This window comes from Protopterus annectens, chromosome 15.part0 (genome assembly GCF_019279795.1).
Source record: "Protopterus annectens isolate FY-2018-M chromosome 15.part0, PAN1.0, whole genome shotgun sequence".
In the NCBI taxonomy this organism is placed as follows: domain Eukaryota; kingdom Metazoa; phylum Chordata; order Ceratodontiformes; family Protopteridae; genus Protopterus; species Protopterus annectens.
Window position 1 is genome coordinate 712,531,819 of NC_056749.1, and position 15,030 is coordinate 712,546,848.

Consider the following 15,030-nt stretch of genomic DNA (forward strand, 5'->3'; position numbering starts at 1 on the left):
ATTTTTTTTTTTCGGCGATCGCCGATGTTTTTCGGCGATTGCCGATGTTTAAACGCAGCGCAGCCCCACACAAACAGGCTGCGCTATACAAAACATAAAAATGAAGGTTATAAACCCACAAATGTGGGTTTTATGCAATACATGGATTTACAATGCAGGGACCAGGAGACCAAAAACAACATGGCCACCGTTTAGTGGTTGCTAAGGGGGGAAGCTGAGTCTAAGACATGTAACTAAGCATTAGTAGGCAATCTGATGTAAATGAGTGTTAAGATACTGAATTCCACTGTCACATAGCAAATGAGCACATTCTGAGTAGTGTAAGAGATACATAAGGGGGAGGAATAGAGTAGGAGATAGGTGACATCACAGGGGGGAATGGTAGAAAGAAATGCAGTTCATTGGAGGTCAGTGTTACATGACAGATGTCAGACACATATCATGGAAAGAGGAGTGCCACAAGATAAGCATGGGAAAGTCACGAAATGGAAGGTGTACACTGTTGCTCACACCAAAGTTTCTTGCTGGGTGTGCATGCGCATGTGTGCGTGACATGAAGCGCGAGTAGGACAGTGTGTGCGCATGTAAGGCAGACTGAGCATGTGGGAGCCTGTTGGCAGACTTGTAAGACTGTTTCCACTAGTGTGCGTGCGTGTAAGGCAGACTGAGCATGTGGGAGCCTGTTGGCAGATTTGTAAGACTGTTTGCACTGGTGTGCACGCGTTTTAACTTGAATAAGCAGATTCTGAACCATGTAAGCCTGTGTGCACGCATGTAAGCCACTGTGAGCGTGTTTCTGCTGGTATGCGTGTTGCTCCCCCCTGAGGAAACAGAAAGGAAAAAATGAAGCAACAGAATTAGTAGGAAGCTAGCAGGGAATACTGCTGGAGCTAGCAGGTGAAAACAATTAGAAGCAGGCAATTACACAGGCAGAATAGTAGCTCAGCCAAGAACTTAAAATTCTGCAAACAGCAGTGCAGGATGTTTCTCTCAAGAGACACTGCAAGACAGGAGTAAGCTATTAGAAGTGAAAACTGACAAAGCTGAACTCAGAGCAGAAATGCTAGGGGCTGCCATAGCTGTCATAAGGAGACATAGGCTACTTGCTGAGGGTGGTGACAATGCAAATGGTGCCAGACAACCCACAGTGAGGAGACGGAGAAGAGTGTACAGGCCCAGGGTCACCTACCACGGGTTACATGAGCTGGAGATAGTAGAGCACTATAGAGTGGACAGAGACCTCATGCAGCAAATTGTCAAGCTGTGCAGGCCACGCCTCACACACAGAACCAACAGAGGGGAACCCATCCCAGTGAAAACCAAGGTATGTGTTGGCCTAAGAATACTAGCAACAGGTATCTTCCAGAGACCAACTGGTGATATGATGGAGATATCACAGGCATCAGCCTCCAGGGTACTGCACCAGTTCCTGGATGCCATGTCAGCACATGTCGGTGATCATGTATATTTCCCCAATGCCCGTGAGGTATTGGCCAGCAATATGCATCTCTTCTAGCAAATAGCGGAATACCCTGAGGTAGTGGGTGCAATAGACTGCTTGCACATACGCATCAAAGCACCAGCCGGTGAGCGGGGTAGGGCCTACATTAACTGCAAGGGCTTCCCTTCCATCAACTGCCAGGTCGTGTGTGATGCCCAGGGCATAATAATGAATGTGTGTGCTGGCTGCCCTGGGAGCTACCATGATTCCCATATCTGGCATTTGACGCAGCTGTACCAGACATTTGCCAATGGGGACATCCCACATGGACACCTAGTGGGGGATGCAGGTTATGCACTGGAGCCGTGGCTGATGACACCCATCAGAAATGCACACACACCTGAACAGGAATGCCATAATGAGGCACACGCACAAACACGTAATGTAATAGAGCATGTGTTTTGGCTGCTCAAGTCACGGTTCCGGTGTCTGGACACATCTGGTGGAGCCTTGCAGTACTCACCAACTACATGTACCCAAATTGTCATGGTATGTGCTATGCTACATAATATGATCTTGCGAAAACAGCTGCAGCAGGACCAGCATAGGGCCGGGCCAAACAGCCCCCCACCATTGCCAAGGCCATCACAAGCAGAGCGTGACTCGGAGGAGGAACAACCTCAGCCTGCCCAAGTAGGCAGAAGGAGGCATGCCCAGTATGCCCTGGCCTTGGCAAAGAGGCAACACATAGCACATACACTGGCTCAGTAGGAACCCTGGGAATGATACCCCTCTCTGACCCACTCATATAATAACAGGGATGCCTAAAATGACATAACCTGCTCACAAACATGTACAGGGAGTGTAGTATGTGCATCCGACAGAGGCAGCCCTGCAGCACCACCTGAGGCATGAATGCCATGTGTTAAGCAATGTAACAACATGTAGCATATGCACACTTGATGACCCTGACTAACATCCTACCCTCACCAAGCATGATGCCACAATATGACGATGTGATGATCAATTGCAATAAATGGCTGAAGTATTGCAGTTAGTCAAAGTGGATCCAATGTGTGCCAGCCTGGGATGACATGCTGAGCATGACATGATGCTCCACCTGCTAGGGGTGGTGTGCACCTATCAGTCCAGGCCTTATGGATACTGGGAAAGGCTGTTGTTACCCACAGTGTGCCCTGAATAGGTAAGGCTCAAAACACAAACCCACCTCCATAAGTATCACAAGGGATAAGAACCTAGATGTAATGCTACCCAATGTCAGAAGTCTAAACAGCAAGATGCATGCAGTCTAAACTCCCCCAGTATGGAGAATATTGATATCTGTCATGTAACAGAAAACTGGGTCAAGGCTCACAACAGCACCCTAACACTACCAGGTTACACCTCATACTGTGCTGTACAGCCTCAAAACATGGAACAAGCTACAAAAGGAGTGTGACTAGCAATAATTGTCAAGGATAACCACAACCCCATGTTGGTACCACAACAAGAAGCAGCATGGACTAGCCATGGTCAAGTAACAGTGGCTAAAACTGCCTCCCAGTTTATAGCCTGCTACAGACTACTGTCCTAACATCAGGAACTGCACCTGGCCTGTGTTGGAATACATGAATATATCAAGCCCTCCAAACCACATTATATTGTGTGACTGAAAATACCCAGACATAGACTAGGAACACTATACTAGCTCCAACACTGTAGGACAAAAGTTCTTAGAATCCATAAACCAAAATGCCCAGGAACAACGTACCACTCCCACAAGAGGGGTAAGCATACTGGATGTGATAATCAGCAACATGGGTACTGGATGGCAAGATGAGAAGTGTATCCCTCACTGGTAAGACCAGACCATAGAGTAATCACACTGGATATACACATCCTTTCCACAGTCCCTGGCCAGAAAACCACAGTGAAAAACATGTGTAAAGCAAAAGTTGCACTCCTCCAAACTGATGTGGAATCCATTAAAGGCCCTGTGCAGGTGCAAAATATGGGCCACACCTCAGAACCTGTTATACGGGCATTCCATGAACACTGCCAGGAATGCTTGGATTATGCAATCCCAAATAAAACCAAGACACAATGCCATACACGCAGGCATCTGGCATGGTGGACTCCAGCCATTACCAAACCATGCAAGAGAATGAGGAAGCTACTACATGATAGAGCAAACATAAAAAGGGAAGTAATCACTGATCAGTAGTATAGCAATAAAATATGTCCACACCTACAGTCCACTAAGGCCAGCTACAACAAGTTGAATCTGTGAATCTTGAGGCAATGTTGCACCTGCCCCATTACACAGACAACCCTGAACTCCCCCCAAGAAATACAAATATTTGTGAGAGATGCAACCAATTATCCAAACCGGAAGCTGAGCTCCCTCAACTCAGTACTGTCAAAACTAGTCAGGAGGAGAAGGTAACCACACACACCACAAACCCAGTCCCACATAGACCTATCACAACTGCAAACCAAAGACATAAACACAGAAAAACATTCCTGGAGGCCTTAATTAGAAACACACCACACCAACAGAGGCCTACAAAGCAGACACTCAAGCAAACATAACCTCCAAACATAGCACATGCAACACATAGTACACAAAGCTGGTGTGCCAAACAGTCACAGGCCAGAAGGAGAAACAACATGCCTGATGCCGACGTAATAGGTGACTCCATAGTCAGACACACTGCTGTCCCACTCACCAGACTGAACAAGGGAAAGGGTACAGTAAGCTGCCTGTAGGCTGCTACAATATGCCACATAACACAAATACGCAGGTCACCCCAAAGCAAGTAGAAATATGATGCAGTCATTGTCCATGCTGGCGTGAATGACCTGAGATGTACCTCCCCGGACTGTATGAAAAGAGACATAGATGAGCTCTCCGATTATGTAGTCCAGGCCGGTATGACACTGACCATTTGCAGCATCCTACCCTCACCAAGAATGATGCCACAGTACAAACACAGAATAATCAACTTTAACAAGTGGCACAATTACTGGTGTCATTCCAAGGGGATCCAATGTCTGTCTGCTTGGGATGTCATGCTTGACAAGCCACGCTGCTGGTCCAGGGAAGGCTCGCACCTGTTACCCCTGGGGGTCTGGATATTGGATAAGGCTTTTGCCACCTCCATAGAGCCTATCGTAGGCAAGGCTGAAAAGGCTAACCCACCACCTTAGAAAACATAAGTGGAAAGAAACATAAGGGTAATGCTGACCAATGCCAGACATGTAAACTTCAATATGCATGCTCCTGAGGCCCCCCCCCCCAGTATGGAGAACATTGATGTCCGTGCAGTGACAGAAACCTGCAGCAAGCCTCCTGACAGCACACCAGCACTACCAGGTTATACCTCATATCATGCGTTATGGCCCCAAAACCTGGACCAAAACATAAAAGGAGGGGGAGTATCCATATTCAGCACAGACACACATATGTCCAGGTAACTGACAATGCACAAAGCATCGGAGACCACCCATATGCAACTAACCGTAGGCAAAACTGCTGTACAGTCTGTAGCATGCTACAGACAACACTCTCACACACAGGAACCCCACCCAGCCGTCCTGAAGACACTGGACAGTATGAATGTCTCACCAAATACCAAACAAGGTACTCACAAATTACCACATAGGTGGTAAACCATTATGTATGGAAGGAGTAATCAGGGACCTAGGGACACAAGTGGACAGTAACCTGTTATGTGACACTCACATTGCCAATGTGGCTAGGAAGACTGTCTATATTGGACACTGTATCATGAAAGGATTCACATCTACGTCAACAGAGGTCATTGTGCCCCTATACTGTTCTCTGATCAGACCCATAATCTAGTACAATGCCTCATTTGGGATGTACCTTACCTGAAACCTGCAGCAGTTAGAAAGACCTCAAAGGTACCTCACCAAGAGGATAAAGGGTCTCAAATATATGTCATATGCTGCATGGCTGTAGATACCCCAGCTGAATGTAGTCACATACTGCCTACACAGAGGCATTGTATGCCTGTTGTACAAGGCCATGTCCAACACAGGAGTAATGGACATGCTCCACCCCAGAAAACCCAAAGCCATCAGAGCTGTGAGAGTGAGAGATGTCAACCTCAACACATAATGAAATAGGATGTGCTGGAGGGACAGATAAATAACCCAGAGGCTCCCTACACCCTGGAACAGAATCCCACTCCATGTTAGGCAGAGCCCCTCACTGACACTCTTCAACAGGAATCTTGCCAAGTGGATGGATGATCGTAGATGTACACTGGGGGTCTTCACTGTGTCACGTCCAGACAGAGGCACAGTAAAGTAAATCATAAATGGCCATAATATTCACATAGCAAGGGGTGGCAAAAGCCACACACACTCTGGCTAGGCCTATACATGCCCTAGGGTGGATAGCCTAGTATGAACCTATGAAGATGCAAACTGTACAGGACACTAAGGATAATCACAAGGCTTTCTTAACTGATGGTAGGAACCTATTTGGGAATTCACAGATATGCTCTGAATCACTCAAATATTACAAACAACATACCAAACACACACACATATTGCCAACATCCAACCTGACAGATGCAGTGCAACCCCACCCCCCCACCAGAATGCTAAATATCTATCCCAGCAGACTGCTGGCCCCCTGACATTGCAGATGTTGAGGTAACAGCCAGCATCTACAAAGCAAAACACACAGCAGCAATGGTATGAGATGGTGGCCTGGGCTGAGTCCAACATGGACTCCAAAAAGAATGGAATGCCAAATCACACTACTGCTCAATGTCAGCCTTACCACAGGATATGTACCCAAAGAGCAGTGTACAACAACAGTGGTCCTTCTCAACAAAGGTGTTGCCTGAATGGATACTGCAAACTACCACCCCAGAATCCTGACAAGCTTGGTCTGCACAGCTATGGAAAGGATCAGCATGTACCGCAGACATAAAGATATTGGGGACCTAATGACACCGGACCCTACCCAGTGTGGCTTTCTTAAGTGCAGATCCTGCCCCTTAAACATGCTTGACTCATTTGAAACAGTAATTAAGGTCATTGATGAGGGCAATGTGGTCCACACAGCGTAGCTGGACCTTGCAAAGGCTTCCATACAATACCCCACGTGTTCATTATAGATAAGCTCACCAGCTTAAATATAAACCCCTATGTCAGTAGAGGGGTTGCAAACCAGACCAAGGACAGAACTGACATGGTCAGACATGCTGCAGCCATGTCAGACTACAAACCAGATATAACTGGCATCCCACAAGGCTTGGTCCTGGGACCTCCCTTGTTTGGTATATATGTCCCATAGGTACAGGCCAACATGGAAGGACTGTGTCTGAACATGTTTGCAGAGGACTACAAACTGGCCAACATATCTGACACTCCAGCTGACACAAGCATCCCACAAAAAGGCCACATAGAAACAGACAACTGGTGCCATAGCCATGTCAGCAAGCTAATTGCAGAAAAGTGTATAGTCAACCCCTGTGGATATACAGTAAGTGTCCACCAATTATGACATAGGTGTTAACCCATTAAGTATTTAACATGTAATGAGAGACCTGGGGACACAAGTTGATATATATCCTGCATTGGACAAGCATGTGGCTGTAGTGGTTACAGAAACATACCATATACCCACCTAATCATGAAGGTTGTCAGATCTACATAAGGGGAGGTCATTGTGGCTCTGCAGTCATCCTTCATCAGCGTTACAATTGACTACAATAGCCCCTGTGGGATGTACCTCAGCAGACTACTCCATCAAATGTAAAGTCCCCAAAAGTACCTCACCAGGAATATCAAAGAGCTTGAACAGATGCCATGTGTTGCCTGATTAAACAAACTGCAGCTCCACACACTGCCATACTGCCCACCCAGAGGCAAGCTGTGCCTGATGTATAAAGCCATGTCCAAGCTGGAATCAATGAACATGCTGCACCTTGTACAATCTGAATGGCAGTGAGCTATGCACATGAGAGACCTGAACCCCAGCACTGACATACATAGGACACGCTGTACTGAATGATCCATAACACAGAAGCCACCCCCACTCTTGAGTAAACTTCCAGTACAGGTTAGTCAGAGAGTCACTCATCAACTCTCCTCAAGAGGAATCTTGATGAGTGGATGAGAGATGGTAGGTTTACCCTGGGTATCACTGTTATGTCACGGGTAGACGGAGGCACAGTATATGAACCATGACATATGTCATGGCAAACTCCGCTTACAATGTGTGTCAAAGGACAAACACACTCTCCGACTAGCATTAGAAATGGCCTAGGGAACATCGCTAGTGTTTGCCAATGTACACCTATGTTGTGGAATACACTACCAATGTTGGACAAGCCTGGTTTAAGTAGTTCATATCTGAACATAATGCAACATGGTCAGAAGTGCACAACTGGCCCCTAACCAGGCTGTTGTGCTCACTATGAAAATGTTAAGCAGTGATAGGACTAAAGCCTAGGATACTGTCCACCACAGTGAAAGTACTGAACCAGTACACTATACGGTACTACAGTGTTAGGTCAGTATGAAAGGATGTTGACAACTGTATGCAAAGTATCCCATGCAAACCATGCAGGCACAGTTTAATCCCTGTTGTGTTCAGACACAAAGCAGTTGGACAGTAACTACACAACATGACACACAACACACAACCATAAACGTGAGATATTGTTGAAGTTCACACTCATCCACAAATGTGGTGGGCTTCAGAGTTCAACATATGGAAAGCTCACACTGGGCATGCTCGCACACTTTGATAAATGAGACATATGTCAGACAACATGCCATGGAAAGCCTGAACTGGGCATGCTCACACACTTAGGCCAAATCTCAGTTTAGCAGTTGGCCACACATATCCGGTATTTGTACGTGTAATTCCAGGAACCAACCACATTACAGCAATCTGCCCAGTGCACACAGTTAAATGACTACAGAGACATACGTGATATAGTGGATCCCTCTCATATTCAAACATCTTCCACAGATACACAAGTTGTTCATAGAAACAGGGAATGCTATGGCAATAAAGACCTGCAAACAGTCTATCAGCAACAAATATTGTGCATCTAACAATTAAACATATGGGTGTAGAGGTCAACACTAGGCTGTTTGCCCTAGGGAATGACAGCTTAGCCAGAGTGTGCTTGGCGTCTGCCTCCCCAGTACAGTAGGCTACTGTGCCACTGTAAAGTAGGTCACATAAGGCACCGTGTGAGGCTAGTGTGCTGTGCCTCTGTCAAGCAGGGACACAGTGGAGATCCCAGGGGTTGAATTTGCTAAGCCACATCCATGTTCTTGGTGTGTGCTGGAAGAGGGTTGGTGAGGAACTCTAACAGTAAGTGGGCGTCAATAACAGACTGAGGGGAGCCTTATCTGCATTGTCTGGACAATTTCACTGTCAACATTTTGTCGTGATGATTATGAGGGATTGAAGTGTCATGCCAGTACTGTTCAGAGATGTCCTCCCTCTGTGGGCTACTGCTCTGCAATATATTAGCTCACTCCGTCTGTTGGACAGCTCATATATGGCTGGTGTACACCTGACAGGTGTCCTGTTGTGGAGCAGTCATGGGTATATTTGGGATAGCATGATCAATGCAAACCTCCCACATGCTCATAGAATGCAATTGTCAAGGATTATGCAGAGTGGCCTGTATACTCCCCCAGCATGGGTCCTTTGAAGTCTTCTACCCCAGTCTTCATAAGTGTAAAGTCTGCTTTTGATAAATACACTTTGTTTGCAGTGACAACCTTGCCTGGGGGTGGGGATGGGATATGGATGTCCAGGGAAAGGTGGGTATGGTCAGATATCAACAATGGTGGTCTACCTCTGGTGTGGAACAGTGAGTACCCATGTTGCAGATGGTCAGGTGCAATATGTATTCCCCCTTGTGGCTGTGGTGAGTGGTTCTACCATAGCACATGGACTCACAAATTGTAGTGTCTGTGGGGTCATGTTGTAGAGGCCTGAGTAGTTCCCACACACAATATACCTGTACCTGATGTTAACAACTGGAATGGTGTATGTGAACACCTGCATATCTTGGCACTGTTCCCAGGGAAGCAAAGTGTGTGTCCTGGATGTGGGAGGGGTGGTCCAAATTGGTTGTTTTGTGTGTTAGAGGTCCTGTGGTCACGAAGCATGGTATAGAACATAACCTGCCAGTGCAATGTGCATATCTGACCCTAAAGTAGGTGGCTGCAAATGCATATATATGCTATCCCCCACCTGACAGGTAGTGCTAGATGTACATACCTCTGTAGAAATAATGATGTCAGCACCCTATAAATACTGCAGGTGCAGAATAGATGCCAAATAATTCAGATAGTGCGCTCTGCTAATGTGTCTCACTCAATTGTCGTAATATAGTTAGGTAGGGGTTTGAATCCTGCAAATGCGCAGTGTGTGTGGGTGAGCGGGGTTGGTCTGTGTACAAGTCTGTGTGAGGGAAATGTCCCTTTTGGCAACTGGGAAAACACACTACAGGATGCACATTCCCCTTTCTAAACACTGATGATGTCAGCACCCTATAAGTACAACAGGAGAAGGGAAACCTCCCAGTAATACGAATAGCACGCTCCACTAATGCGTCCTTCTTGAGTGTCATAACATAGTTAGATAGGGGTTTGAATCCTGCAAATGCTCCGTGTGTGTGGAGAAGGGTTAGTGTTTGTGCAGCTCTGTATGAAAAAATGTCCCTTTTGGCAACTAGGAGAACAGACTACAGGATGCACATTCCTCTTTCTAAACACTGATGATGTCAGCACCCTATAAGTACAGCAGGAGAAAAGAAACCTCCAACTAATGCGAATAGGGCGTTCTGCTAATGCGTCCGTCTCGAGTGTCATAACATAGTTAAGTAGGGGTTTGAATCCTGCAAGTGTGTGTGTTTGGGTGAGGGGGATCAGTGTGTGTGCAATTTTGTGTGAGGGAAATGTCCCTTTTGGCAACTAGGAGAACACACGACAGGATGCACATTCCCCTTTCTAAACACTGATGATGTCAGCACCCTATAAGTACAGCAGGAGAAACAAACCCTCCCAATAAGGTGAATCGCTCGCTCTGCTAATGCGTCCGTCTCGAGTGTCATAACATAGTTAGGTAGGGGTTTGAATCCTGCAAGTGTTTGTGTGAGGGGGGTTTAGTGTGTGTGCAATTCTGTGTGAGGGAAATGTCCCTTTTGGCAACTAGGAGAACACATGACAGGATGCACATTCCCCTTTCTAAACACTGATGATGTCAGCACCCTATAAGTAAAGCAGGAGAAGAGAAATCTCCCAGTAATGTGAATAGCGTGTTTCGCTAATGCGTCAGTTTTGAGTGTCATAACATAGTTAGGTAGGGGTTTGAATCCTGCATATGGCTAGTGTGTGTGTGGGGGGAAATGAAAGTTGGGTGTGTGTAATTACATGTGTGACAAAACTGACCCTTTTGCCAACCAGTACAACACACCAGCTGCTGCATATTCCAATCTCTACACAGAGATGATGTCAGCACCCTACAAGTACAGCTGAAGAGGGCAAATCTCCCAGTAATGCAAATAGCATGCTCTGCTACTGCATCTCTCACTACTGTCATAGCACAGTTAGTTATGGCTTTGAATTCCACACATGCCACGTGTGTTTTTGTCACACAGAATGCCCATGTGTGTAGGTTGTTGTTCGCAATAATGCATGACATCGATTAAACCAGTAATGGCAATGGACACAGATGATGTATGTGTGTGCCAAATACACATATGTACCTGTGACCTTCAATAGTTCCCATGTCTGACACCTGCCACATTTGAATACATGGCATTTGCACTGGATAACATTATGACTGTGGTCTTTTGTGCGGGTGCTGCATGTGGTATGTGTATATACAGTGTGAGATGTATATGGTATCATCCTAGCAGCGAGGGATACACATCTGGTCTGGGGCATATAGTCTACATGTTGTTGGTGAACAGGTGCTGCATGTTTTCACCTGTTGTGGGAGTGGTAACAAGTTGTTCCATAGCAATGCAGTGACTACATGCTTGGAACCTTTCAGCTAGGGTGTTGTAGCTACAGTAATTCATCAGCATTCAGTAATACGTCAGCATTCCTGGTGAGGATATGATGCCAACCAAGGTCAGGGTCATACCAGCCTGTGCCACATGCTCAGAGAGCCCTTCCATGTTCCCTATCATGTAGTCCAGGGAGGTACATCACAGGTCAGCCATAGTGGCATGGACAATGACTGAGTCATATGTGTCCATGCCTCTGACTGACCTGTATGCTTGTGTTATGTGGTGGACCATAGTGCCCCACGGGCATATCACTGTGACCTTCACCTTGTCCAGCCTGGTGAGCGGGACCTCACTGTACCGGACAATAAAGTTACCTAACACAACTGTAGCAGGTGTGTTGTCTAGCCGTACAGGCTGTGACTGTTTGACACACAGGATTTGTGTGCTATGTGTTGCACGTGCTGTGTTCCGGATTAACGTATGCCTGTGTGCCAGCTGCAGAGGTGTCTGCTGCTCAGGCAGGATGCTATTCTGAGGCTCCACGAATGGCCCAGTGTGTTCATGTGTTTGGATTGCTGTGAATGTAGGTCTACATCAGACTCATATTTTAGTCACTGTAGTATTTCATGCCACCTGACAGGTTATGCCAGTACTGGGTTCAGAGTGCTTATTCCCAAGTTTGGCTATGTTGTTGCATCTCATACATGTGTTGTACGTCCATGTGTAGGGGAGAGGGTTGACTGTGTACATGTGGGAGCTTTGACATTGCCACATGACCCACATATTCCACAACTGTACCATAGAGGTGACTGACAAGTGACCTTTGCACATACTACCATAGTATTGTGATTGCCATGGTGATTAACAGCACATAGGGCCAATGGGGAACAAGGTACATAGGTTCATAGGTTCATAGGTTCATAGGTTCATACTAGGCTATCTGCCCTAGGGCATTTATAAGCCTAGCCAGAATGTGTTTGGCTTTCGCCACCCATTTTAAATTTATTTTGCTATGCCCTTTTTCGAGGTTAGTATACTGTGCCTCTGTGTAACAGTGACACAGAAGTGATACCCGGGGTAAACCTACAATCTCCCATCCACTCATCAAGATTCCTCTTGAAGAGAGTCAATGAGGGACTCTGCCTAACCTGGACTGGGATTTTATTCCAGAGTGAAGAGAGCCTCTGGGTTATGAACCTGTCCCTCCAGCATGTCCTATTTATTTCAGTGCTGAGATTCAAGTCTCTCGAGCGCGTAGCTCGATGGGATTTGGATATTCTGAGGTGCAGCATGTCCATTAATTCCGGGTTGGGCATGGCTTTATATGTCAGGCACAGATCGCCTCTGAACAGGTGGTATGCCACTGAGTAGAGCTGGAGTTTCTTTAACCGGGCAGCATATGGCATCTGTTTGAGCCCTTTGATCCTCTTGGTGAGGTACTTTTGGGGTCTTTCCAGTTGCTGCAGGTGTCTGGTAAGGTACATCCCAAAAGGGGCATTGTACTCAATTATGAGCCTGATGAGGGATGAGTAAAGAGGCACGATGACCTCCCCTGATCTACATGTGAATCCCTTCATGATTAGGTGGGCTATATAAAATGTTTTTCTAACCACTTTGGCCACGTGGTTGTCAAATGAGAGATTGCTATCAACTTGGGTCCCCAGGTCCCTAATTACTTCTTCTGTACTTAATGGATTACCACCTATGTGGTAATTTGTGGGCACTTTGTTTTTGCTAAAGGGGATGACTATACACCTTTTGGCATTTAGCTTGAGGTCATGGCTCTGGCACCAGTTGTCTGTTTCTATGAGGCCCTTTTGGAGGATGCTTGTGTTGGCTGGAGAGTCAATTATGGTGCCCAGTTTGCAGTCATCTGCGAACTTGGTCAGCCACAGTCCTTCCGTGTTGGCCTGTACCTCCGGGAAATATATACCGAACAAGAGAGGCCCCAGGACTGAGCCTTGTGGGACACCACTTGTAACTGGTTTGGAGTCTGACATGGCTCCAGCAATTCTAACCATGTGGGTTCTGTCCTTGAGCCAGTTTGCAATCCATCTAGTGACATAGGGGTTTATATTTAAGCTGGTGAGCTTATCTATAATGCCCGAGTGGGGTATTGTATCGAAGGCTTTTGTGAGGTCCAGGTAGGCTGTGTGGACCACCTTCCCCTCGTCAATGACCTTGGTGACTGTTTCAAAGAAATCAACCAGGTTTAAGAGGCAGGATATGCCCTTAACAAAGCCGAACTGGGTAGGATCCAGTGTCTGTAGGTCCCCAATATCTTTATTTATGAGGTCCATGATGATCCTTTCCATAGCTTTGCAGACCAAGCTAGTCAGGCTTATGGGGTGATAGTTTCCAGGATCCATTGAGGCACCACCATTATGGAGAGGGACCACTGTTGCTGTACGCCACTCTTTGGGCACATATCCTGTAGTAAGGCTGAGATTGAACAGTAGTGTTATGTTTGGGTTTAGCTCTTCTTGGAGTTCATGTAGGACACAGCCCGGGACACCGTCTGGTCCCATTGATGCTGTGTTTTTTGCTTTGGAGAGGGCGGCTCTTACCTGAGCATCTGAGATGTCAGGGGGGCAGCACTCTGCTGGGATAGATATTTTCCCTTTTGGTGTGGAGTGGGGGGGAGAAGTTTGTGCTGAACCTGTCAGCTAGGATGTTGGCAATGTCTGTGGGTTTGCTGTATTTTTTGTCATTTTGGACTAATTCTGAGCATATCTGGGAATTACCACCCAGGTCCCTAACATAACTAAAGAAAGCCTTGTGATTATCCTTAGTGTCCTGTGCAATTTTTCTCTCGAAGCTGGCCTTAAACAATTTTATGAGTGCCCGTAGTTTTTTGCTAATACTGATCAGTGATGCCTTCCCTTTTTGGGATTTTGTTCTATCATTTAGTAGCTTCCTCCTTCTATTGTATAGTTTGTTTATGGCTGGGGTCCACCAGACAGGATGTCTGCCTTTGGAGGATTGGGTCTTGGTTTTATTTGGGATTGCATGATCCATGCATTCCTGAAGGTGTTCATAGAATGCATTTATAAAGGATTCTGCGGTCTGGGCCGTATTTTCCACAGGCCTGGGGCTTTGAAGGATTCCACCTTGGTTTAGAGGAGTGTGAAATATGCTTTAGAGAAGTTTTTCACTGTGGTTTTCTGTGCAGGGGGTGGGGTCGGGATTTGAATATCCAGTGAGATTAGTTTATGGTCTGATCTTACCAGTGAGGGGTACACTTCTGGTCTGGAGCATAGAGTCACCATGTTGGTGATGATCAGGTCCAGTATGTTTTCCCCTCTTGTGGGAGTGGTAACAAGTTGTTCCATAGCATTTGAGTTTATAAATTCTAGGAACCTTTGGGCTATTGTGTTGGAGCTAGAGTAATGCTCACAGACTGTTTGGGTAGTTGGAGTCGCCCAATATAATGGTGTTTGGAGAGACCTTCATATTTTCCAGTGTTCTCAGGAAGGCTGAGTGGGGTTCCTGGGTTTGGGAGGGTGGTCTGTAGCAGGCTATAAACTGGAAGGCAGTTTTACCCACTGTTAGTTGCAC